This window comes from Zootermopsis nevadensis, unplaced genomic scaffold, assembly GCF_977971745.1.
Source record: "Zootermopsis nevadensis isolate Lab colony 2312 unplaced genomic scaffold, Znev_1.0 Znev_ptg000022l, whole genome shotgun sequence".
Lineage (NCBI taxonomy): Eukaryota > Metazoa > Arthropoda > Insecta > Blattodea > Termopsidae > Zootermopsis > Zootermopsis nevadensis.
The window spans coordinates 14343680-14368309 of NW_028259154.1; the positions used below are offsets into that span (position 1 = coordinate 14343680).

At 37.3% G+C, this 24630-nt stretch overlaps 1 protein-coding gene across 1 annotated transcript in view; it reads right to left on the bottom strand.

Moving 5' to 3' along the window:
• The window catches only part of LOC110839745 (uncharacterized), a 276902-nt gene that overhangs the window by 163423 nt on the left and 88849 nt on the right, over positions 1–24630 (bottom strand). The window contains exon 4 of the mRNA XM_087353669.1: positions 21298–21457. The gene's annotated coding sequence lies outside the window, so the exon portion shown is untranslated. The remainder of the gene's footprint in view (positions 1–21297; positions 21458–24630) is intronic.

Here is a 24630-nt window from a genome sequence, read left to right on the forward strand (position 1 = left end):
AGTCTCATTTCTTTATACTTTGAAAAAAGTGGCGTGTGTATCCCTTGTCTCTGCAATGCGTACTACATTCCCTGCCCACCTGAGCTTAATTTAATTAGTTTTAATAATAACTCCTTAAGATTAACAAATAAAAATATCCTGTTTCCGTAATTTACTCCAATTTCCTGTTACACCTGTCCTCGTCACTATCTTATGTTCAGGTTAATTATCATTAATAGGCTTTTGAAATATAGAAGAACGGAAGAGAGAGAAACAGATAGCTTTGTGGGCAAACCTCTTGGGAAACTTCAACTTTGAAGACGGAGAATGAGATGGGACGATAAAATGATAATCCTAGGAAAACAGATACTGAGGATCGAGGATGGACGAAATTGTTGATCTTTTCAGTTGCCCACTATAACGTAAACGTTGCGACAGGGTTTCTAGAAAGTTCCAATCAAATTTCAATTATCGAGTTCTTGGTACGTGACGTAGGATAGACAATGAAGACGGCGCGAGGCAGCGTGTTGCTACAGCTCCATCAGAAAGCGCAGAACAGAGACCTTTCTAAAAGAGACCAGCTATACTCACATCGAGACCATCTTGTGGAAGGGTCGTAAGGGTGGCAATCATTACAACCATGCACAATGCCCCAGAGATGCCTAATAAACCAGTAGAATGAGGAGAGACTCCAATAGCGGAAGGAGGGGCTTGAAGGAGGAGCCTATCAAATCTGATTCCATGACAACGCCCTGTATTTATTAAAACTGAAATTGCCACCTACAGCAAAGCGCGCTCAGAGGCTAATGACGTGGATAGGAAATGAGAAGTACTGAGTTCGCAAGCAGAATTAAAAAAAAAAATCTGTCAAAAGTTTTAATGTATGTAATCACATAATACAGAGTGAATGTTCCGTGCCGTTTTTTAAAGCAGTCTTGCAGAACCTATTAAAGTCTCTTGTGCTGGTCTTCTCTCAAGCGCTTAGTATGGAAATATAACGTTACTGCAACGTATGCTGTGCATTAACAGACTAAGAGCCAGTTGTTGGTTTAACTGTATACAGCCGTTTTAAAACATAACGGAATACAGTCTCATTCATAAAATAAAGTTTGGATAAAGGATGACAGAAACCATGGAAGGTCGCCAGTTCGAACAACTGGTGTAGTACGAAATAAAGACTGATGTTTTCAATTAAGGGTGTATAACGGTTATGCGGCATTGCATAACAAAAAATCCGAAGGTATTGGACATTCACCCTGTACAGCCATGTGGATAATTTTACTGTATTAATAAAGTATAAAATTATGGAAGAACGTTTCATGAATAGATACAGAGAGCAAAATAAAGGATACAAAAGATAGTTGCCTCTTACACCGTGTTTACCATTCGGAAACCCAAAAGTTATACGAGGCTTATATTACCTCAGAACCCTGCTTTATTCGTTTGTGTAAAGACTAACTACGTCATAGCAGTGACCAAAATTAATATTATTTTTTAATAAAACACTTTCCTCGAAATTTCTCCGTCTTTTCTTATGCATGAAGATTGTTAGACGGCAAGAATGGGGTTTACGGTGTGCAATCTAAGTCCACCAGTATTTCGTCGTTTGGCAGCCATTTATTGAATAAAGCGATTAATTCTATTTCATCTTCCAAGCGCCCTATTCCTTTTAGGTTTTCCGATTAATATGTTTGCTCGTGCGCATTTCTCATTTGCGTGGTACATGTCCCTCATCCTGTTTCATAATAGGCATATAATCCTACGGTGAAGGGTAAAAATTATTAAGTTCTTCCTAACATAACTTTCGCCAACCTCCTGTCACTTCTTCCTCATGTACATATTTTTCTTCTTCGCATTGCACTCAAGTTCCATCGATCTATATTCTTCGTTTCGGATGGCAAACCCGAATTCACTCAAATACAGCATGAATTAAATGATACAATATCAGATTGCAAATAAAGTCGAATATTTTGTACACCACTGTTCAAGAACTTAATAATGGCGATAATGATTATGAGATTTAGCCGCTGTAGTAAAGTTTGCAGATGTATCTTCTTTCCTTCACGCCCACTCACTTTCTTAGTGGTGCTCAGTTGTTTCATTAGTATAAGTTAAATTAAAAAAAAGAGGAGAAAATACCACCCTTCTCCCCCACCTACTCCTGTCCGTAAGCCATTACTTACCTCGGAGAACTGCGTAAATTCTTTCATGGTCTTGAACATTTCGTGTTCCAGCCATTAACAACGCGTGTGAGGAACGAACAATGCTCTCATTAAACGGGACAGCGTTCATTTGTTTCGCCGAGATACTCTTTATATTGTTGCACGGAGTGAGCTAGTACTTTCACGCTACTGAAATATAAAAAGCAGCGTAATTTTAGTATGGAACATTTAATGCGATTGTAGTTGCTGTGATAACTTGTACAGAATTGCCTATTTGTTATTTTACATGCCTTTGAAACTTAATATCATACATCAGCACAAGTTCAGAGACTGAAGTTAGATTTGAGTATTTCATGACGATTATTATAAAGACAGCATGTTCCTGCGAAATGTCGGTATAATGCCAATATCTGCTTCCAAGTCCTTACCTATTCACCAAAAGTTGCAGTCATTTGACACAGACGTATTTAATTTTTAGCATAAAACAGCCTATTCAGTAACCTGTGACCTCTTACTCCTTTGTTTATTATTTATTTGTGACACAACCAATAACTCAGATTATGTCATATAAAAAGATATGATGAATAAATTTGTATAGATAATTTATATATGACCTGTAGATGAAAGAGGTCGTATACTAATTTAAGGCACTGTCCCAAAATGTGCCTGCCATAATTTGGGGAAACAACGAAAACTTCAATTAGGGTAGTAGTTAGTCTAAATTACGATATTTGTAACCAAGACTCCCGAATACGATCCAGGGGTACGAACGGTTAAAATTCCTATTCAATATTTCTGTAGACGAGGGTTCTCATCACGATTTAAAAATCGAAAACCCGACAGGATTCTGGTAGATTTAATCTGGTTCCTAGAGAACATTATTGGTTACTTATTAAAATAACCCTCGACTGTTTCCTTCGACAACCTTTTCAATTTATATTCCGTATAATCCTACAACTCGACGCAAAAAAATCAATTACAAAATAACGGAAATCCATAGCATTAAAGTTTCGTAAAAATAACCGAATTACGAGTCACATTGGATTCTGAATGTTCTTAGAATTCGGTAGGGAATTGTCAAATAATCCTATTCAGTTTCTAAATAGAATATTCTTGATGACTTTGAAATAAGAGGCAGCAGGTTCCACGGTTTCGACGCGGCGGAAGAGTGAATTCAGACCACCGTAAAGATTCTATAAGTAAGTTAGGATAAGTTAAAAATAACTGACAATTTGCACCTGTTTTCGTGTGCTTCGGGGCATTTAGTGTGACGTCCGTATCAAAGTAGCAGTCAATGTTGTCCCTAGGACTAATATTCCATCCAAACCATTCATCTCACCATGCATGTTAGTCTTCAGAGCGTATGAAATTAAAAATCAATCAAATTCCAATTAAAAAGGGGTCAAACCACTTCTCCTCTTTATTACACAAGACATGGTTCATTCCATGCTAAATTTAAATGTAAAAATTCAAGGACGACATACGAAAAAGAAACAAAAAAATTACGAGCGTTGAACTCCCGCGACTTGAAGAAACTTCAAGCCTTAGTTTATCTTTTGTAAAGGGTTCCATTCTTGATTCTTCTTGGTCTCGCAGACGTCTTGTGGGTTTCGACGTAAGAGAGGAGGCTGGTACTAATGATTTTATCGTTCATAATCTAACCCTCTGCATCTAAATGAAGGATCAGGGGGCCAGTAATAGTCACTGCGTACGAGAGATTATAATAAAATTCGATCGTCTTTTTAACTTAATAACTAAAGCAGCATCGTAATAAGTTTATTTGTCTTTAACGACTAAAGGCACATCTCTTTACTTTAACAGAAATATAAGTGAAAATTAAGTAAAAGGAAGCAAAGTGAATATAAAGATACAATGACCTCCGAAACGTCGTCAATACAGCCCACAAACAGGTTGTACGTTACATTTATATTTTGCCAGATACGCATTTTAGTAAGTCGAGTCATATTTTAGAGACTAATAAAATGTCATGTTCACAACAAGAATAAAAATAGCAAGTCGTTAAAACAATTTGTAGGTACCAACAGATAATGTGTACATTACTGCACGATACACTCTGTTGTGCGACGTAGATAATATTATTAACATAACTGCCAGCCTACATATCTCTGCGTTTCCGTCTTAAAATCAATCATACTGTATGTCTCTCTTTGTCAACATAAATCATATGTAGCTCCAGAAATACAGATTAATAACCAAAACGAGCGAATTTCCTCCAATCAAATACGAATTTGATTTTAACCTAAACCACGAAACGGTCTCAGATCCTATTAATAGTCTGACAGATTGTAAACAAATTTAATCACTGTTCAGTATCAAACCTCACGCACGGTCCATGGCTACTGGATGCAACTCACTGACAACAGGGATCAAAATTTCGACCTAGAATGCACACGGACGTGCTTACAAGCAGAAAATAAGAAAATATGAGAAACGTAAGAGAAGTATGTGGGTTGTTAATAGTCATAGAGGGGAAGAGGAAAGCGAATGAGTGGAAGGAAGAAGGAAACATGCACAGCAACTTGACGCAAATCGTTATCATGCTGGTTTTAAAGTCTTAAATTGCAATGCGTGAAATACCACTGCATAATTGCAGAGATTACTATACTGATAATTTTATATTTCTGGTTTTGTATGTGCTAACAGTCGCGAACCCATGCATAACAAGCCCCTTGTCACTTCTCCACGACAGAAATATAATCATTTATAAAAGCAATTCTACTTGTGGTTTTTAGCGGGTTTGAAATGTGGCCTCTCATTGATGGAGAAGGTTGCATGTAGACAAAGAGTGTCTGAGAACAGTATACGGAGGAGAATGTTTTGGCCTCAGAAAGATTAAATATCAGAGAAACTGAAGAAATTTTAGATCTTATCTTACTTGTCAGTTGTTGTAAATCTACAGCAACGGAAATCTGGACACAGACATACGTAAGTTCATTTAGCCCATGCAACTTATACATGTGTTATATATGTAAAAAAATAAAGAGTTTATATAAGACAACTGATAAGGCCTGTCTTAATATATGCATCTGAGACATGGACCTTAACAAAAAACTATATCCGTATCATTGATGGGTTTAAAAGAAAGGTCCTACGAAGAATAATTGGGCCAGTGAGTGAAAACGGTCAATGGCGAAGGAGATACAATGCAGAATTGTATTTAATCTACAAGGAACCTATCGTCACTAGTATTATTAGATCCGCTAGACTAAGGTGGGCAAGACATGTTGCTAGGATGGAAGACAGTGACCCACCAAAGAAAATCATTCACAACAATCCTGGAGGACAAAGCTCAGATGGGTTGATGGAGTGGAGGACGACGCAAGAGTGTTGGGATGCAGAAATTGGAGGGTGGTGGCTCGAGACAGAAACAGATGGCGGAGGGTCGTTGAGGAGGCCAAGGCTCACATCGGGCTGTAGCGCCAAAGAAGAAGAAGAAGAAGAAGATAGGACAACATTTAAATTATCATTAAATTTCTTTTCCATGGAGGCAGTGGAAGAAAGATGGCTAAGCATTATTTGCTTACCATCACGTATTATACATGGAATTTTACACTATGCACACTGAGTGTACTATTTATAAATTAATTTTTTAACCCAGGGAATGAGGAGTTCTTAAACCGAGAATCTATATTCAAGCAGCCAGGTTTTTAGAAGCGCATCTGAATTCGTTTTGTATGCAAACTCATTATTACTTGCATGAGTTAGGAACTTGCTGTGTAAAATCCATTATGGAGTACATTACGTTGCACAAGTTGCCAGAGGCCATGTTGTGTGTAATGAGACACGTGTATCCATGGCACAAAGACTAGACTTTGAGAAATTACAGCGTACATAGAGGCCTATATCGTCAAGGCTATACGTTTCAGACTTAGATGGACGCCAGTGAGAATGAAGACAATTGTGCAGAGGCGCCGGCAATAACCACACAGAAATTGGCCAATTCTTGCAGCAGAACCAAAAAGGTTCATCACTGCCGATACCGACCATCCATTGGACACGATCATGAACCAGTTTCATGCACTTCCCATCATCACAGCCTGTATGCTTAAGATCCATCTTAATGTTATCCTCCGATCACCATCGGTATCATGTGCGACCATTTTTTCAAGAGGTTTTACCATAAAAATTCTGTACATATTCTCCATTCTTCCCACCCGAGCTACATGCTTAGACCATTGTAGACTCCCTATTTTAATTATCGTAAAAATAACATCTTGGATTGTTCGTTATTTAATAACAGACCAATGTAATAGGATAATGCTAATTTTTTCATTCTTTTCAGACCTTGAAAGCAGCATGAACTGAAAAGTTCTTGCTTTACGGTCACCCAATGTTTAAAACCTGCTTTAACAAGAACCTGCAATTTGACGATATCCAGAGTTGGTTAAGTCCAATCCACACCCTGTTTATAAAGGACTAATTTTAATATTATCTGATCTCTGCAAGATCTCTTGTTTAGTCGTATTTTTAAGGAAAGAAGTTTATAAAAGATATTTGCTTGTTTTAGCCATTCTTTAACTAATTTTGTGGAAAGGGATGGTTCAAAAACTTTACAAAAATTAAAATTATGTTGCTCGAGTTAACTCCTTCTTCACAAATATTTTTTTTTAGTAAATGTTGTAAACATTTATCTACTCTCCATCTCATTAGACATTTCTGAAGGGATTTGACGTTATGAACGCCAACTCACATCTGTCGTAAACTGAATTACCTAATAAAATAATTGTCTAATAGGAAGACTGCACGTTAAAGCACTATCTACTAAATCCTGTCAGCTAGTGAAAAATAATAAAAAAAAACCTGCATACTATGTTAGTGTCAGTGGAATACATTTATACAAAAATAACAACAAAAAGGCTATAACATAACTGCTTTCTGCAGAAGTTACGCCTCTTACACAAGTCACATTTTTCTGTGTCAAGACTGGAGTATAAACACTGTTAATTTGGGTCTGGAGCTTCAGATTTACACCGCGTCTTGATTTATACGGCAAGCAACTTCGTGATCTGCACCCTGTTATAGTTCCCGGCGTGAAATTCAATAGTAAATACACGCTGCCGCCACATTGTATGACTGATGCAGGAGGAGGCTTGCCTCGTGTTTCATCAGGAGACCTTGATTACCTGAAACTCTTGGTAGAGAGCAGCATAAGATCCACCTTCCCCGCTTAATTGCCTTCTTCATATATCCATGAGCCTTCCTCATAGTCTGCACTGCTTAATGTCAAGTTTTCCTGAGACTTCCCTTTATAAATGCTGGTGTGAATTGCGGACTTAGCAGAAAACACGCGCTGTAATTGCTGAAACCCAGAAGCCGTGGAGTACTGAGTGTGGCCAAATGTACGACGAGCTGACAAGTAATGATGGTGATGACGTCTGATTCATCAGCCAACCTGGAGCAGATCTGGAAGCCGCCCCGATGGACAGTGTGTGGGCACGTTAGAAAAACTCAGCAGGAGTCCCAGCGTGAAGTCGCGAGTTCGAATCACGATTTAAACTGATTATTTTTGCTGTAAGGCATAGGTTTACTATGGAAGATATTTGCGCGTGATTAAACTGTTTAATTTACTATGGTGAAAATGACTGCTGATAATGTAAATTGTGTAAACATAGAGCTAAGGTAAGCATGCCATTCGTAGCCACTGATATGTGAAGAAAGAAAGAAAATAAAAAGTAAAAGAAAGCGAGAAAGAAATAAAAGAAAGAAAAGTTGGAAGGGGAATAAGTTAGGATATAATTTGCTTAATTCTCTCTAAGGCTGCTGAGAAATATAAATATGTATACATTTATCACATTGCCTATAGTCGCGGATTCGAATCTTGTTAATTTGCAAGTGCCTGCTAAACTCAGTTAAAAATAATGTGTAAAATTGGTAGTCATTCCACATTACGAAGCTGTATCAACTGTTGTTATTAAAGAGCGTAAAAATGTGATGTTATATGGTTAATGCGAACGATGAATAAAGAAAGGTGTGGGAAGAATAGTTCACGTTCTATTTTAAGGTAGGCCTACTTTCTAACTATACAAGAATAAATAATAAGTAATTTGATAAATCCAAGGTATTGGGAGCGAAAGCTATATAAATATAAAATTTATTTTGTAAATATTTATACAATAGAGTATGTTCGATCTAACTGTGCTCTGTTCAAGTACAAGCCTGTGTAATGATTAAACATGTTAATCTAAGTATATTTCCTCTTATTCTTTAACGGTGATAAATTTGGTCCTCAGCACAGGAAAGAAGAGAGATAAAAGAAAGGTGTTTGAAAACTGTGCTGAGAAGAATAAAAAGTTGGACACATTTAGAAAAATTACGACCTTCATCATTTGTAGACACCTATCAAAATCTCACTAATTCGTAGTCTGTATAATTTGGACTGTCTTTTTGTCCTGTACGATTTCAATTCCTTGTATAATTTTATTTCGAATAGAAATATTTTCATAAAACGTTCTTTTTCTTTCGTCACACATATTATTTCGTTCAGAAAGAATAAAGAGAAAATATATTTGTGAAACCTGAGAGTGGATAAAGAGTAATATTAAAAATACTTTTAGAGACTGGAGTAGGAAAGCGTGAACAGGCCCAGTGATAGGATTTGGTGAACACTGCGATTAACCTTTTGAGTTATTAGAACTATATTTCGATACGGTAGATATTTTGGTGTCAGAAATAATATTTGCTTAATCTTGACGGAGTGCTAATGACTGTTGCGTTTTAATAGGAACTGAAACCTAACCTCCAGATACTTAGAAGGTAAAGTCATGGGATCGAAATCCATAGTTTAGTTTTAACCTGCGACACAAAAACAACTGGAAGTTTAACGTAACTTATGTTTGTGTCACGATGGCAAAACATAAAATCTTAGGGAATTTCAGCAAACATTAACATTGATTTTAACTCATATTTACAAATTGAATTTTTATGACGTCATTAATCTCGCTCGATTCTTATCCAGATGAGTTTATGTTCGCTTAGAATCGTAATGACGTTGCAGGTTCAAGTTTTAAAGATGGTGTATCAAGATTATATATTTCAGAATTCACCTGGTTAAGAATCGTGGATTACAAACCCTTCGACACTTGGTTACTTTCTTAAGAAACAAATAGCTGATGTGTTCGATAATACAATTCATGTTTTGTAACGATAGACATGTTGAGTCATGGGTTCGAATAGCTACTTGGACTTGATCACTTTAGTAAAAGGTCAATTGTTTGTAAAAGATAATCCCCTCACAAAAATTCTGGCTGCAGGAACTACGTACACGCAGTCATCAGCTTAAGTACACTGTACCGTAATTTCTATTCTTCCACGTTCATTTTTCAAACATTGTTCTACAAGAAAATAAAAGCTTATGTAATCACCGTTTGTTCATAATCGTCTGCTGTTCAATGTGTAAACCGAAGTTAATAACGTTTAAAAAATAAACAAATTTTATAAATCTAGTAATGAAGTGTTGACGCCGAGGTACAGTTTACGTATTCTTTAGACTGAGGGACTAATGTTTACGTTCGTATAAAACAACAGTTGTGGGAAGGACGCTCAACTCCCAAGTAGCTATTGCAGCCTGTCCACTAAACATTTCACATAAAATGACCGGGTACAAAACTCGGGTGCACTTGATCTGTCCGTTAAGTCCCAGGATCGCGTTTCGAAAGGCTTCACGCCTGAACAACCTCAATGGGGAATCTGGAGCCGCTACCAGCAAATCACCACACGCCCGCAAGTTCTGCGGGTCGTGACCAGATCAAGGGGAGGCCGAACAACAAATTTTTACTCAAACAAATCGTTCTTGACCTTACAGGTCGCGGTTCCGGGTTTGAACCTGCAGTAGGCCTTTCTACCTCTTACCCCCTCCCCCACAAAAAAACCCGACTTCAGTCTGTTGCCAGGAAATGACGGGAGAATAAAGTATCGCACCACACAGGGCAACAACGAACCAAGGTCTCTCTGACAACAAAAAATGATTCGGTCGGGTATGCCCTAGTACATTTAAACAATCATTTCGGCTTATTTATCCCTGCACTCTCAATTATGAGCCGGAAAATATCAGATAATAAACTGGCTGGTCGAATGAGTAGGGCGATTATTCCCTTCCCGGGATGAGTAAGAGACGGCCTTCAAGTGTGAAGAACGGGTAAGAAAATTTTGAAAAGTCAATCTCAGACAGACGACAAGAAGTGGTCTCTCAGGCTGGCGACTGAGAGGGGGGATATCTCCCCTTAATTTAAAAAAAAAATTACAATTTGCCAAGAAAATGCGCTATAATTGGATAGACATTCTCGCAAGAACTTTACAATGAAAAACTACTCCATTGTTTTAAAATTTGTATGCCTTTATGAGTAATTTTTTATGTTGCTATAAATCTGTGGCCGAGAAACGTGAAGGGTTGGAGGGGAGGAGATTCAAGGTTCTTCTGGCACCGGTGACAATTCGTAAAATAAATTATTGTTGATCGATGTAAATTCTACCCTGATACGTCAAATATTGATTAGATCCCTTTCGTTTGACAAATATCTTATATATATATATGAAAATATACTGGATCAGTAAGTCAGTTATTTATATTTTTTTTAAGATATCTTATGATTCAAGAGAACTGCAACTCTAGCAAATCGTTATGCCAAATAAAATGTTTGTCTGTACAATTTCTTATAGTTAAAATGCAAGAGGCTTTTACATTTTAGACAACTAAACGAGACGGGTTGTTTATCGACAATGACTTTAACTTTTGATTTATATCGATTGCCTAGTTTTGTTAAAATAGTGCGAACTAGGAGGTTAGCATGGGTTGGACATACTAAAATGCGCAGAAATTAATGCACACAGTACTTTGAGAGGAGGAACATCTGAAGAGAATCGACTTCGATTACTAAGGATACACAAGGACAACATAAAGATGAATCTTAAAGTTGTGGGTTGTAAGAATTGGAGATGGACGGAGCTGATTCAGAACTCCGTCCAGTGCTGCTTGTACTGCATTAGTTAATTAGTTTACTGATCTGTCACTTTATTAGTTTATAGTAACGAATAACGAATGAAGAAACGTTCATGAGGGACACCACTGATGCCCTTACATCACTGCGTATCCTTTTTAAGTTTTACGTAATCGGTAAATAGTTTAACTATAATTGGAATATCACGCCAGCTGCAACGCTATGCACTAATTGTCTCGGACAAGTAAACTGACTATAAACGTTTAAAATTTAAATTATGACCACTGTAGATGTAGGTCTCAACGAATTACCTTGGGGCTCTGAATGTACTATTTTAACTATGCAATAAATTACACTGGCAATAATATTAAGCCTTCGGAGAAAAAAGTAAGAAAGTCTCGCTCCACTTAAAAGTTAGTTTGAAAAATATTACTGTAGTTCAAATGGAGTTCAGTCTTATGGGCAAGAACTCAATCCAACAAAAACAAAACACTCTTTCCAAATACGAAACAGCCAATAAAGAATACTGTTGACAGATAGGCTGTACGTCTGTTCTTTCATATGCAACTTGTCAAGTTTGTCCGCTGTTCAAGCTGAAATAAAGCACTTTGCGAAATTCCTAACACTAGAGAATTACGAGTCTTAATTATGTATGCATTATTATAACAGCCCGTCTCTACACGATATGCTGACTTACGCCTTCCCGAAACTGCCTAGAGTTAAACATATGCAGATCGAATCCTGTCAGCTGATTTTTATCGAAGTCTGGATGATTTGTCGGCTATGTCAAGTGCATGGACAACGACGGACAACAGAAGGTCTGCTGCCCGTTGATAGTTAATTAAGAAAAATACAAAAGATACTGTACTTATTTATTGTTTGTTTGTTTGTTTGTTTGCTCTCGGCAGCTCAGATTTTATACATTAAAATTATAGCACGACTAATGAATCAGGGCTTGGAAAGAATGTGGATGGGAACGGATGTTTTCGAAACTGAGGTATTATCCCGATATTTGCATTCACGGACTGAGGAAACCAATAAAAACGTCAGTCAGAACAGTCAAACCGAGATGTGAGCCCTGATCCTAGAGAACATGAAGAAGCAGTAATAACCTCTCGGCCACTAGAATCGGCAACGAAGGACAAGAATTAAAGAAGACAACACGGAAAAAAAATAACAAGAATGGATAAGAAATAGAGTAAATGAAGGTTAGAAGATATAATGGAAGAAAGATTAAATAAACGAATAGATATAAATAAACTAGTAAAAAGTATAATAATTAAATAAGAAAATGATAGACGAGATGGCGAAACAGAGAAGAAATAAAGAAACAGAAGTAAGGAAGAAAAAATGAAAAGATAAATAATTTAACAAAAGAAATAAAATTCCTGTAACTTATCACATGTCTAATACGTTCAAGAAATGAGTTAAATAAACACAAGAAACATTTCGCTATGGACTACTTGCGGTTAAAATATTTTTGCCGAGAAACCACGTTTTTCTTATATTCAATTTTATTGCACCTTAATTATTTTCCTACGCGAATACTACAATTAGTTCCGCTAGTTTAAACACTGTTTAGTACTCAGAAACAAAGGAAGTCGCTGCTGTCCGTCGAGAATGTTTCAAGTCCGCTTCTAAGGTGAAAAGCCTATAGCGACTTGCTTCATTCTACATTGCTATACATTTATATCAAGAGGACATGGCAAACCTTAACAGCTGGTAGATAAAAGAGCGGCTTTATCGCTTATGTATTCGGCTGGTACGCGACGCGAATTTCAGCCGGAATGTCGACCAACATAAACAAACATTATCTGCGTTTTTCCTCATAGCGACCATGGTCTTTTATTCGAAATTCTCACATACCATTCAAGGGCATCTTTTCTCATTATATTACGCAAAACAAAGTAATATGTAGTTGAAACAGTGTCGCTAAATAACCCGAGGATCAACTCTTTACGTCAAACAACGACCATAGTTGATATAGCATAGATAAATAAGTCACATCCCAACACTACTGCCGTTATATGTGATTACATTGGTGAGATTTAAGGTTCTCACAGCGACGAATATGAAGCCGTCTGTCTCTTGGAAAGTCGCACTTCAGAAGAGCTAGCTGTTTACGATGAACAAGAAGACGGAGGAAGTAAGCTCCTTTGAATATTTTATCAGTAATTTATCTGTAAGACCGTAGAGTGTAATATCCCAAGAGACAGTTATCTTCAGTAAATATTAAAACCATATAACTGAATAATCTACTGTAAATATAATTTTAAATGTTTACAAAATAATGTCAATAGTACAAGCATAATAGACATACTGTGACAAGGAAAATGCACGGTACGACATCAAGAGATCAACTATGTGACTGACGTTCGTATTTAGGTTCCCAGGCGGAGGGACGAGGAGATTGTAAGGAGGTGTGGAGTGAAATCTCGGATTTGCTCATGTGAGCTTCCTCGGTTCAGAAACACCGTATGTACACTACTGGCCCCATAGTCCTGGTGCCTGCCAATGTGGCCACTGAATTTCGCAGACATGGATGCATATAACTCAAAATTATACAAAATGTAGAGGCGAAGAGAATATTAAAATGTGTTTAAAAATTATTATTTGATTGAAATCATTGAAGATAAGTTCAAATTTTTGGTATTTTTCAGCAAGTCAATAAATTTTCGTATTCCAAAAACAATTTTCTAATCGGATAAAAACCACCACATGATCAAGTAAGATAATACATACCTCATAGATGGTTTTGTATTAGGTTAGATGGTTTTGTCTTAGGTTAGATGGTTTTGTATTAGGTTAGATGGTTTTGTCTTAGGTTAGATGGTTTTGTATTAGGTTAGATGGTTTTGTCTTAGGTTAGATGGTTTTGTATTAGGTTAGATGGTTTTGTATTAGGTTAGATGGTTTTGTAATCTTATGAGTTGTTTTATTTTGAGTGGGATGTGTTGTTTTGTTGTGTCTTATTGTTTTTGTTGTGTCTTATATTTGTTTTTTATTGTTTTGTTCTGTCTCAATGTGTTGATGTATTTCATTGTTCTGTTGTGTCTTATTGTTTTGTGTCTTATTGTAGGTCACTGCCACCGGGTATAAACTCATTTGCAGTCAATAATAAATAATAATAATAATAATAATAATAATAATAATAATAATAAATACAGTACGTTACTTATATGTCAATAAAATTATTAAATTTGCATTAAATAATTCAGAATAAAAAGTTAAATACCAGATTGCATGATTAGGATTATGTAATGATTATAATTTACTTTTACATTAATTCAATCGCTGGCTGAATTTGGTTTGGGGAATAAAGCACGAAAAAAACATACAATACACGTTGTTCACGTTATAAAAATTGTTCAAGAAACAAGGCTTCACATCACACGGCCACATTCTGATGAACGAATTACTCTGGGGTAGAAACAACTTTACTGTCAATTCTTTTACATCCCTGTTGTAGAATAAACTGTTTCTATATAATATTTTATTAGGAAATTGAGGTCTAAGTAACGTCACAAGTAGTGGGAAACAAGTCTGAAGCTGATCATTAAAATGCTCAGTGTAAAATTGTATGTGTTAAAAACGTTCTACAGTAACTGCATTAGAGACATGGAAGCTCATCATATAAACTCTTAAACATACCACAAGACTTAACTACAAACAAAAGCAATAAAACATAAATAAACCGCTTTACAAGTCTTCATAAGGTAGCCACAAACTAATTATTAGACAGACAGGAATTTTCGTCTCTACGTAATTACCTTGATTTGTTCCAACGGTACATAAGTTTTCTTAATACACCAGAATAAAATGTTTCTACCGGTCCTTAGTCAATTTTCTTTTTTCAATTTTTTCAGCTCCTGTCCATGAGTAACGCCCACTTTAAATATATTCTAAAGTGTAGATTCCCGAAACGTCCCGGATACACTGTTTAATCTATTCCTTAATTTAAAAACATGTTACAGTCAATGGAAGACTATAACCCAACCCAGAAAACAGAGTAATCCAGTCCACACCTTGACACTACATTTCTTCTTTTCCTGCGACTCCCAAGCGCTATTTTCCCTTCAGGTTTTCAGACTAAAATTTGTATGCATTCCTTCGCAGGTATGTTACACGCAATGCACATTTTGCCTTCATTAGTTTTATTTCCTTCTCGAAGGTATCACCACCTTGTCGAAGGCAATCTGCCGGGTGAGGAGGCTTGCGTGCTCAAATGACCCTTAGGGCTATGCCGGCCTGAGCTTCGGCTCATGGTAGGGTCACCCAAGCCGGACAGGTCTAAGGAGATGCGCTAGACTAAGAGTGATACCCTGGTCCTCCAGGTTGGGGGTTGGGTGTAGGGCTAACAACCTTTCACCTTTAAAAAAAATATGTGTTACGAAAAAATCAACCAAGCCTCGGATCAGGACGGACTCTTTGGCACGACCACGGCAATTGAAAAAGGACATGAGATTTGGTACCTGGAACATTAGGAGCCTCTATAGGGCTGGGGCACTGAAATCAGTGTGTAGGGAATTAGGTAATTATAAGTTAGACTTAGTGGCAGTGCAGGAAGTGCGATGGGAGGGGGAGGGCACGATCCCAGTGGACAATTTTACATTTTTCTATGGAAAGGGGAATGACAATCATCAGCTAGGGACGGGTTTTTTTGTTCATAGCAGAATTAGGGCAGCAGTTAAGAGAGTAGAATTTGTTAGTGACAGGTTGTCTTACGTAATTTTGGAAGGACGTTGGTGCGACATCATTGTCCTTAATGTTCATGCCCCAACTGAAGACAAAAGCGATGATATCAAGGATAGCTTTTATGAAGAATTGGAATCAGTATTTGATACATTTGGCAAGTATCACATGAAAATTCTGCTAGGAGATTTCAATGCAAAAATTGGGAGGGAGGATGTCTTCAAACCCACAATAGGCAGCGAGAGTCTCCATGCACTTAGTAATGATAATGGCGTCAGAGCAGTGACCTTCGCTACGTCAAAAGATTTAATTGTAAAAAGTACAAAATTTCCACACCGTGATGTTCATAAATACACTTGGACTTCCCCAGATGGCAGAACACACAATCAAATAGATCATGTTTTAGTAGATAAGAGAAGGCAGACAAATGTAATTGATGTGAGATCATTCAGAGGAGCAGATTGCGACACTGATCATTATCTGGTGGTAGCAAAAGTGAGGGAGCGGCTTTCAGTAAGTAGACGAACTAAACAAAATTTTGACACAGAAAGATTTGATTTGAAAAAATTAAGTGAGGGAGAGGCAAAGGAACAATATCAAGTTGAAATTTCGAATAGGTTTCAAATTTTAGAGACAAATGAGGATAATGAAAGTGTGGACATCAACAGGGAGTGGGAAAATGTCAGAAACTGCATCAAAATTTCAGCAAAAGAGAAACTAGGATACTACAGGAGAAAGCAAAATAAACCGTGGTTTGATGAAGAATGTTCAAAATTAATAGATCGAAGGAAGCAAACAAAATTTCAATGGTTGCAGAACCCAAACAAAACAAATGCGGATAATCTATGTAACGTGAGACGTGAGGCTAGTAGAACCTTTAGGACTAAGAAAAGGGAATACCTGAAGGGCAAAATTGCTGAACTTGAGACAAATAATAAGGAAAAAAACATCAGAGACCTGTACAGAGGCATTAATAACTTTAAGAAAGGATATCAACCCCAGACTAATTTGGTAAAGGATGATAGTGGCAATTTGCTTGCAGATCCAATAAAAATTGTGAATAGGTGGAAAAATTTCTTTAGCGAGCTCTTAAATGTTCATAATACTGGTGATATTAGACAGATTAAAATGCATACAGCTGAACTGTTGGTGCCAGAACCTAGCTTAGATGAAGTGGAACTAGCCATTGGGAAGTTGAAAAGTTATAAATCTCCAGGAATTGATCAGATTCCGGCCGAATTAATTAAAGCAGGTGGCAAAGGGTTGCATATGAGGATCCATAAGCTTATTCAGTTAATTTGGGATAAGGAAGAGATGCCACATCAATGGAAGGAATCCATAATTATTCCTATTTATAAGAAGGGGGACAAGACTGAGTGTGGTAATTACCGAGGAATATCGCTGCTATCAACCTCATACAAAATTCTATCCAACATTCTTTTGGCAAGATTAACCCCATATGCGAATGAAACTATTGGGGATCATCAGTGTGGGTTCAGACGAAACAGATCAACGATTGATCAGATCTTTTGCATTCGTCAGATACTAGAGAAAAAATGGGAGTTCGGTGGGACTGTACATCAGTTATTTATAGATTTCAAAAAAGCCTATGACTCTGTGAAGAGAGAAGTGCTATATAATATTCTTATTGAATTTGGTATACCAAAGAAGCTAGTGGGTCTAATAAAAATGTGCTTAAATGAAACCTGCAGCAAAATTCGAGTAGGTAAATATGTATCTGAGACATTCCTCATCAAGAACGGTCTAAAACAAGGAGATGCTTTGTCTCCCTTGCTCTTTAACTTTGCGCTAGAATACGCCATCAGGAAGGTCCAAGGTAGGCAGGAGGGTTTGCAATTGAACGGGACACATCAGCTATTGGCATATGCTGATGATGTTAATTTATTGGGGGACGATATAAATACAATAAAGAGGAACGCAGAAGTTTTACTAGAGGCTGGTAGACAAGTGGGGCTGGAAGTAAATTCAGAAAAAACTAAGTACATGTTAGTATCTCGTCATCAGAAGACAGGCGGGCAAAATTATCTTAGGGTAGCTAATAAATCCTTTGAAAGGGTTACAAAGTTCAAATATTTGGGAACAACAATAACAAATCAAAATGATACTTGTGAGGAAGTTAGGAGGAGACTAAATTCCGGAAATGCTTGCTACTTCTCAGTCCAAAATATTTTGTCTTCCCGTCTGATTTCTAAGAACCTGAAAATTAAAGTATACAAAACAATAATCTTGCCTGTTGTTTTGTATGGGTGCGAAACATGGTCTCTCACTCAGAGGGAGGAACACAGATTGCAGGTGTTTGAGAATCGGGTGTTGAGGAGGATATTTGGGCCTAAGAGGGAAGACGATGGGGCGTGGAGAAAACTGCACAATGACGAGCTTAAAAATCTGTACTGCTCCCCCAGTATTGTGAGGGTGATTAAGTCGAGAAGAGTGAGATGGGCGGGACATGTAGCGCGCATGGATGGGACAAGAGGTGTGCACCGGGTACTGGTTGGGAAACCTGAAGGGAAGAGACCGCTGGGGAGACCTAGACGTAGATGGGAGGATAATCTCAGGCGGGATCTATGGGAGATAGGAGTTGAAGGAAACTGGATTTTGTTGGCCCAGGACAGGGTCCGGTGGAGGGCTTTGGTTAATTCGGTGATGAACCTTCGGGTTCGGTAAGCCATCTAGTTAGTTAGTTAGTTAGTTTTATTTGGTGAACAATGTAACTTCTCTATTTCCTCTATAATATTTGAACAAATTCAGAGTCCTGCCATACCGGCTTAATTAAGGAAGTCAATTTTGCATCGTCACGAGTTATGGTACTACACTAAAGACCCTCAGAGCATCTCAGCAGCAGGTATAATTCATTGCTCCGACAGTTGATTCAAGTTTTGATTTATTTAACTTCTTTACTAATTATCGCTCTGTGTACTATTGTCTGGAAGTCAGACACATAAGAGCATCACTTTTCTCCTTTTGTTGACCAAGATATATGAGTCCCTGGGAGCCATCTCTTTACTCCCACCCTCCTCAAAATTACTACCACTACTAGAATAACCAACTTTCATTTCGTTACTTAGCACTACTCAGACCAATGGTAACAATATTTACCACATGTTTCGATATATATTAACTTGGAGTTTCATTCACAAGGTATATTTTCGAAGTTACGTTTGATACTGAGAGAAAATGTTGACTTTTACCTAAATATTAATAACTGATCTTTGTAACTCGTAATAAAAGTGGCCGTCCTTCGTCGTTCCTGTAATTCAGCATAAATATTATCTCGATTTAAATACGGATACATCTCCAAATTTCTATAATTCCTATTTGTAGTTCAAGAACTTGACTCAAACACGAACTCTTGCAAATACTACAAGCCAAGCACAAACATATTCTGATTTTAAATAAATTCAAGATCTACAAACGGAAGAAATGTGACATCACACTATTCGACAGATGCATTAACCACAAATTATGCACACATTTTAAACATTTAGTGAAAAAACATACCTAAACAACTACAGGTTGGAAACTAACTAATAATCCTTTCATTGTGTCGTATTTCAAAGCCTGATGACCATACAAATTATATTTACAAACTCGGTTTGTACTCCCAAGAAACCACCTCTCCATAATGGCGCACAATTAACCACCTGGGGAGTGTTATTTGTATTTTTTCCTGATCTGTTGGCTGAAATTATTGCACAAGCTAAATTTTGTACGCAAAAATATGCGTTAAGATTGGCTGCAGCCATTCGGCTGTTAAAATTTCTGTGAAATTATCTCTGCGTCAATGAAATTAAGCAGTTATTTACGAAATAATAATTAAACAATTGTCGCATGCTGCTGGACTTTCTAATAATTTTCAACGCCTCTACCTTATTTCTGAATAATAACAACTAATACATTTAAAAGGTAGTTATTTTTAAATGGGATGATTAATTATGCGCCATACTGTAAAAAAAATAGCCGTCAAATGTAATTGAGAAAGCCATCTGCTTATTCTGGGAACCAGACAAAGTCAGTATGTTAAAAAAAATGAAATTAATATCTATTAAGGCAGGCTGATAAAATATTCCGACAGAGCTAATGTATTTAGAGACCCTTGAGGTCTCTAAATACCATGTAAAGGCGGCACTCCTCTGACCTAAATAGACCCAGTTAAAACACTAGGGTTTGAGCCAGTTTTTCTTCTTACCACACTATAAATTTTTGTGCAAATGGCCGTCCGTGATCCGTCACGTCGCTTAGCAACCCAATCCTGTCGCCTGTTCGCTTTCACTATTAACAAACACTGTTACATCTGATTATGTTCCTACAGCCTATATATCTCCAGCAGCTACTTGTTTATGGAACTAACACAAATCATGCTGCCCGACTAATGGAGTGCATTAGCTTCTGTAGTTAGCTCACCACAGACAACCGGCATGCTCGCAAGAATGTATTACTCAAACTGCATTATACAGAATGACTATAAAGTTGGTGTGCGCTCTTAATATTTTTTTCAGAAGAAAAAATAAATAAATAAAACGCTGTAACTAGAGAGTTAAATTATGCTAGCAAAGAGCTACAGACGCAAGGAGTTTTTTAAGGACACCTTAAAATGCCTGGTATTTGGTGGTGAGGTGTCATGAATAAATAGCCCACAATTATATTTTCGTGCACAAATCGCGTTCCAAACTGCGAAATATCCCCAGAATTTTACATTAGACTCTTGAAAAACGCTTACTGATCTATGCAAAATATTACACAGACTTCCGGTTTTATTTCTCAAAAGGAATAAAACATCTTTCACGCTATGCGTACACTTTTTTGGAACACAAAACCCTTCATTGCTATTATTGCTATTGTTGCTATTATTATTATTATTCCATCTATTCACCATTTTGTAGGGTATTTACTTCTATGTACCCGAGACAAACATTGCCCCTAAGGTACATAGTGTAGCAGCTATTTCCGAAATACATTTTGTATTTAATACAGGTTACATATATTATACAGTTTTAGTGTTAGAGACGACTACATATTTTACGACAGCGTCTTTCGAATGATGTATGAATATCCTAAAATGGCAGTTTTCTGCAGTTCCCTGATGTGTTCGCCCGGAATGTTGGCTAAATATTTTCTGAGTGACCTGGAGACAGTTCCTATTATTATTATTTTTTTTAGAGTATGTGTTCTATAAATAACTGAAGTTTAATGAGAATTTTGTCCTTGGGGTTCAATCCTACGCAATTTTGAAACGTTGCCATCTGAAAGAGTTTATGGCATAAACAAGCCTAATTGATATATATATATATTGGTATGTTGTCTTGTTAAACGAAACACAAAGTAACGCAAGTTACGGCTAAGCCTATGTAGTATTCGTGTAGTGTGGAAGGTTTGCAGTTACGGATCTGTACGCGCAGTAAATAAATATCAGAGACAATGACGTTTGCAAAATCGCAAAGAAACAACGATAAATAAACTAAGGAAATCTATACTTTGGCACACGCACTTACCTTATTAGACACCGTGTTCCGAAAATTCTTAATGCCACCGCCTTTCAAGTGAAACATTGGGAAGGGAGGTGCACATTCAAACATTCTTAAGCTTGGAACTAGATGGAGATGAGCGGCCACCTTCGGTTCCCCGTGACGCTGGATTGACCCCACATCAAATCTGGAAATGAAGGCGACTCTGGTCAAAGACATCTGAATAAATAACCATATAACTAAACAACTGGCTAATGCACTAAATGATAGGATATTCCTTAAGCTGGTGATAACTGATAGAGAAATTCTATGTTACAGAATCCGACGTTTTGTCGCTGGTAAGCCACAATATTCCTTGATTATTAGGCGTCCTGTTACGGCCTGATGCCTACAGTCAGGTGCTAAATTAAGTCCATGGTTATGTAAGCTTCTCTATTTTGCATCGGCAATGGTAAAGAACTTAACCTGAGAAACTCTAAAGTAAATTATTCAAAGGGATTGGATATGGTTTTCTGCTTGAGGGGGAGGGGGGCTCCAGACTTACCTGCATTACCCCGACTAAAATTATCACAAACGGTCTCCATTTAATTATATAAACCATTTCATTCTAGTTTCAGAAGTCATTTCTTTAATATTAATGTTCATAGTAAACCAATCTACGTCTAAACCTCCTCAGATTTTGTAACCACAATTCAGTACACATGTGATCTTCCCACCAATAATAAAAAATGCCTTGATATTATCTGACTTCTTGAGAGGTTCTTGTGGTGATAAGTAATAAAGGCGACTGCTTTCTGTCATCATAACATTAAGGCACTAAGCTCCTCTAAAACATCGGTCAGTATCTGCCAGAACACACGGTACTACAGCTCAGAATACAGCCACGGTCATCCAACATTTTCATTTCATTTACCTAAAAGAGGGGCTAATGTACAAAACACAACTAGCAGCGTCTGTTGTTGGATTACACCATCTTAAAAAAATAAAACTCGCTGGATTAACTTTTATTCCTCCTAGTTTTCACGTGGCTAATTACTTCTATGCAATAAATTCCTTCTTCCTTACCACCCAGATCTAATTCTAAAGGCTGCAATGAAAGATTTTAAGCTCATGATTTTTAAACACCCCTCCTCATTTTTCATACATATGCATGAGCAGTATTAAACTTTTCACTGTGTGGTACGCATTTAATGCGAAAACAAAACTGCGTCCTTGCCGCAAGATACGAGTTCAAGCATAACACGAATTTAAATTCTCTGAGCTGCAGGATTTGTTCAACCTTTCCTGAAGACCACCCACTGTATTTACATTTCTTTAGGCTTAAGCTGATTTTCGCGGTTCAGCCCACATTTCAAGAATGTGCCCTAAGAGTTGAAGTTGTCAGTACCATCATGATGAAACTATTTGCATGATTCGTTCAGGTTTCTACATATATTTTCCGCTTTTGCTTAGACGAAGAACGCCCATGTCTATCTGTTGCGCCTTTAATGCTGCAACAGTAACCTTGGGTGGCATTGTTGCCTTTGATAACATAGTTGGATTTGTTATTCATTTCGTTGCCCTATTGACACCTATGACGTGAAGTAAAAACACGTTTTGAATTTTGGTGCGCTCTAAAGCATACATCATTCCAGTATCTTTAACTTTGTGACAGAGATTAGAAAACCTCCGTACATCAAGAACCCTTGAATCTTTACTTCCAGGCTATTATACAAAAATTAATTAATACCATAGAGTCCTTCCTGAGAAGGAAATATTCACTCAGCTGGGCAATAATTTTCCAGTCATGTGGGACCCTAGGAAACATTACTTTGTGTACAACATAGGTCACTACATAGGCCAGAATCAATTCCATGACACCGTATCCTATTTTTTAAAGATTAATTTTAATATCATTTTTTCATATACGCCTATGTCTCTCAAACCGTCTCTGCCCGTCAGGTCTCCATACCTAAATTATGTAACATTTACCACTTCTCTCAATCATGCTGCATGACCCGTCCAACTTATCCTCCTTGATCTGATCACCATAATAATGTCTGGTGGAGTACAAATTACGAATGTCCTCAATATGAGTCTTATCCTGTTACTTCATCCTTCGTGTGTCCAACAGCAATAAAAAAATGTTGTGTTATCTTAAATGTTGCACTGAAATTGTGGGTGATTAATAATGGCCTTGTGCGTTGTTATTCCAAAACACATTACGGTGATTGAGATTGGTCTCATAACTGCTGCATATTTTTGACCATACTTGGTAGCCTGGAAGCAGTTTGTAGGATCTCGTAATGTGGAGTTAACAAAGGAAACTACTTAAAAAAATTAAAATGAAAAATCAGGAACCTTCTAAATGCTATGGAATTAATGAAACAAATGCTTCAGAGACAAAGGCATCAAAAAAGGCTGCTAAAGACCGAGTTTCAGAAATGAAAATAGCAGCCTACTAGCAAACTTCTTACAAGAGTTAGGAATAAAATGTATTTTTTTACAAACGATAAAATACGTCCCCTGAAATCCAGAGCTTAAAAAACTTAAATTTTCTACCACGTGAGCCGATACACAGACAGCAGCCGGAACTTAGATGGGTAACACAGGCACAAGAGTGAAATTTTGAATCGTGTAGTACATAACGAGGAACTTCGTAATAGTTAAATAAGATTTCAAGCTTTCGGCTTCTTAACACCTTAAAGTCTTCTCGGACAGTCAACCATGTTAGATCTAAGTTGGTATCCAACGTTTCGGAGACCGTGTTTATAAATACAACAGGTATTCCAGTCACGTATCACATCAAGTCGTGATGACTGTGGCAGACACGGTCTCCGAAACCTTGGACACTAACTCAATTCTCACACTGCTGATCTCCCCAGAACACTACAATTCAGGACAGTGAAAGGTTTAAGCCCGCGATTGTTAGGCATTTTGCTACGAAGAGAAGACAAGACATACCTACAGAATTTTTTAAGGTAAACCTGGAAAGTATCATTTGAGACTTCTCTAAACCTGGAAAGATCATAGGAGGTTAATGGAATTAGTAGAACGGAGGAGTTTATTGGCATTTTAACTTCAGGGTTGTGCTATCAGATTTTTAGTTTACTTTCAGTGACGCAGGTGTGAGTGCAGAATTACTGAAAGTATTATTTTGTTGCCTGGTTACCAGGCCATCGTCCTTTCAGAAGCAGAAACCTGCTATCCCACTCTTAAACAGCTGTAAGTGGAATCGTGGTCGAGGGAACTTTACAAGCTTCACACGCTGCTAATCTTGGTAGCCATTACGTGATGCCTTAAGCAGCGGAAAACAAAAACGCGAGTCTAAATATGCCTCATCAGACCCCCTTGCCTGGATACAGACTAACGGGGATTTAT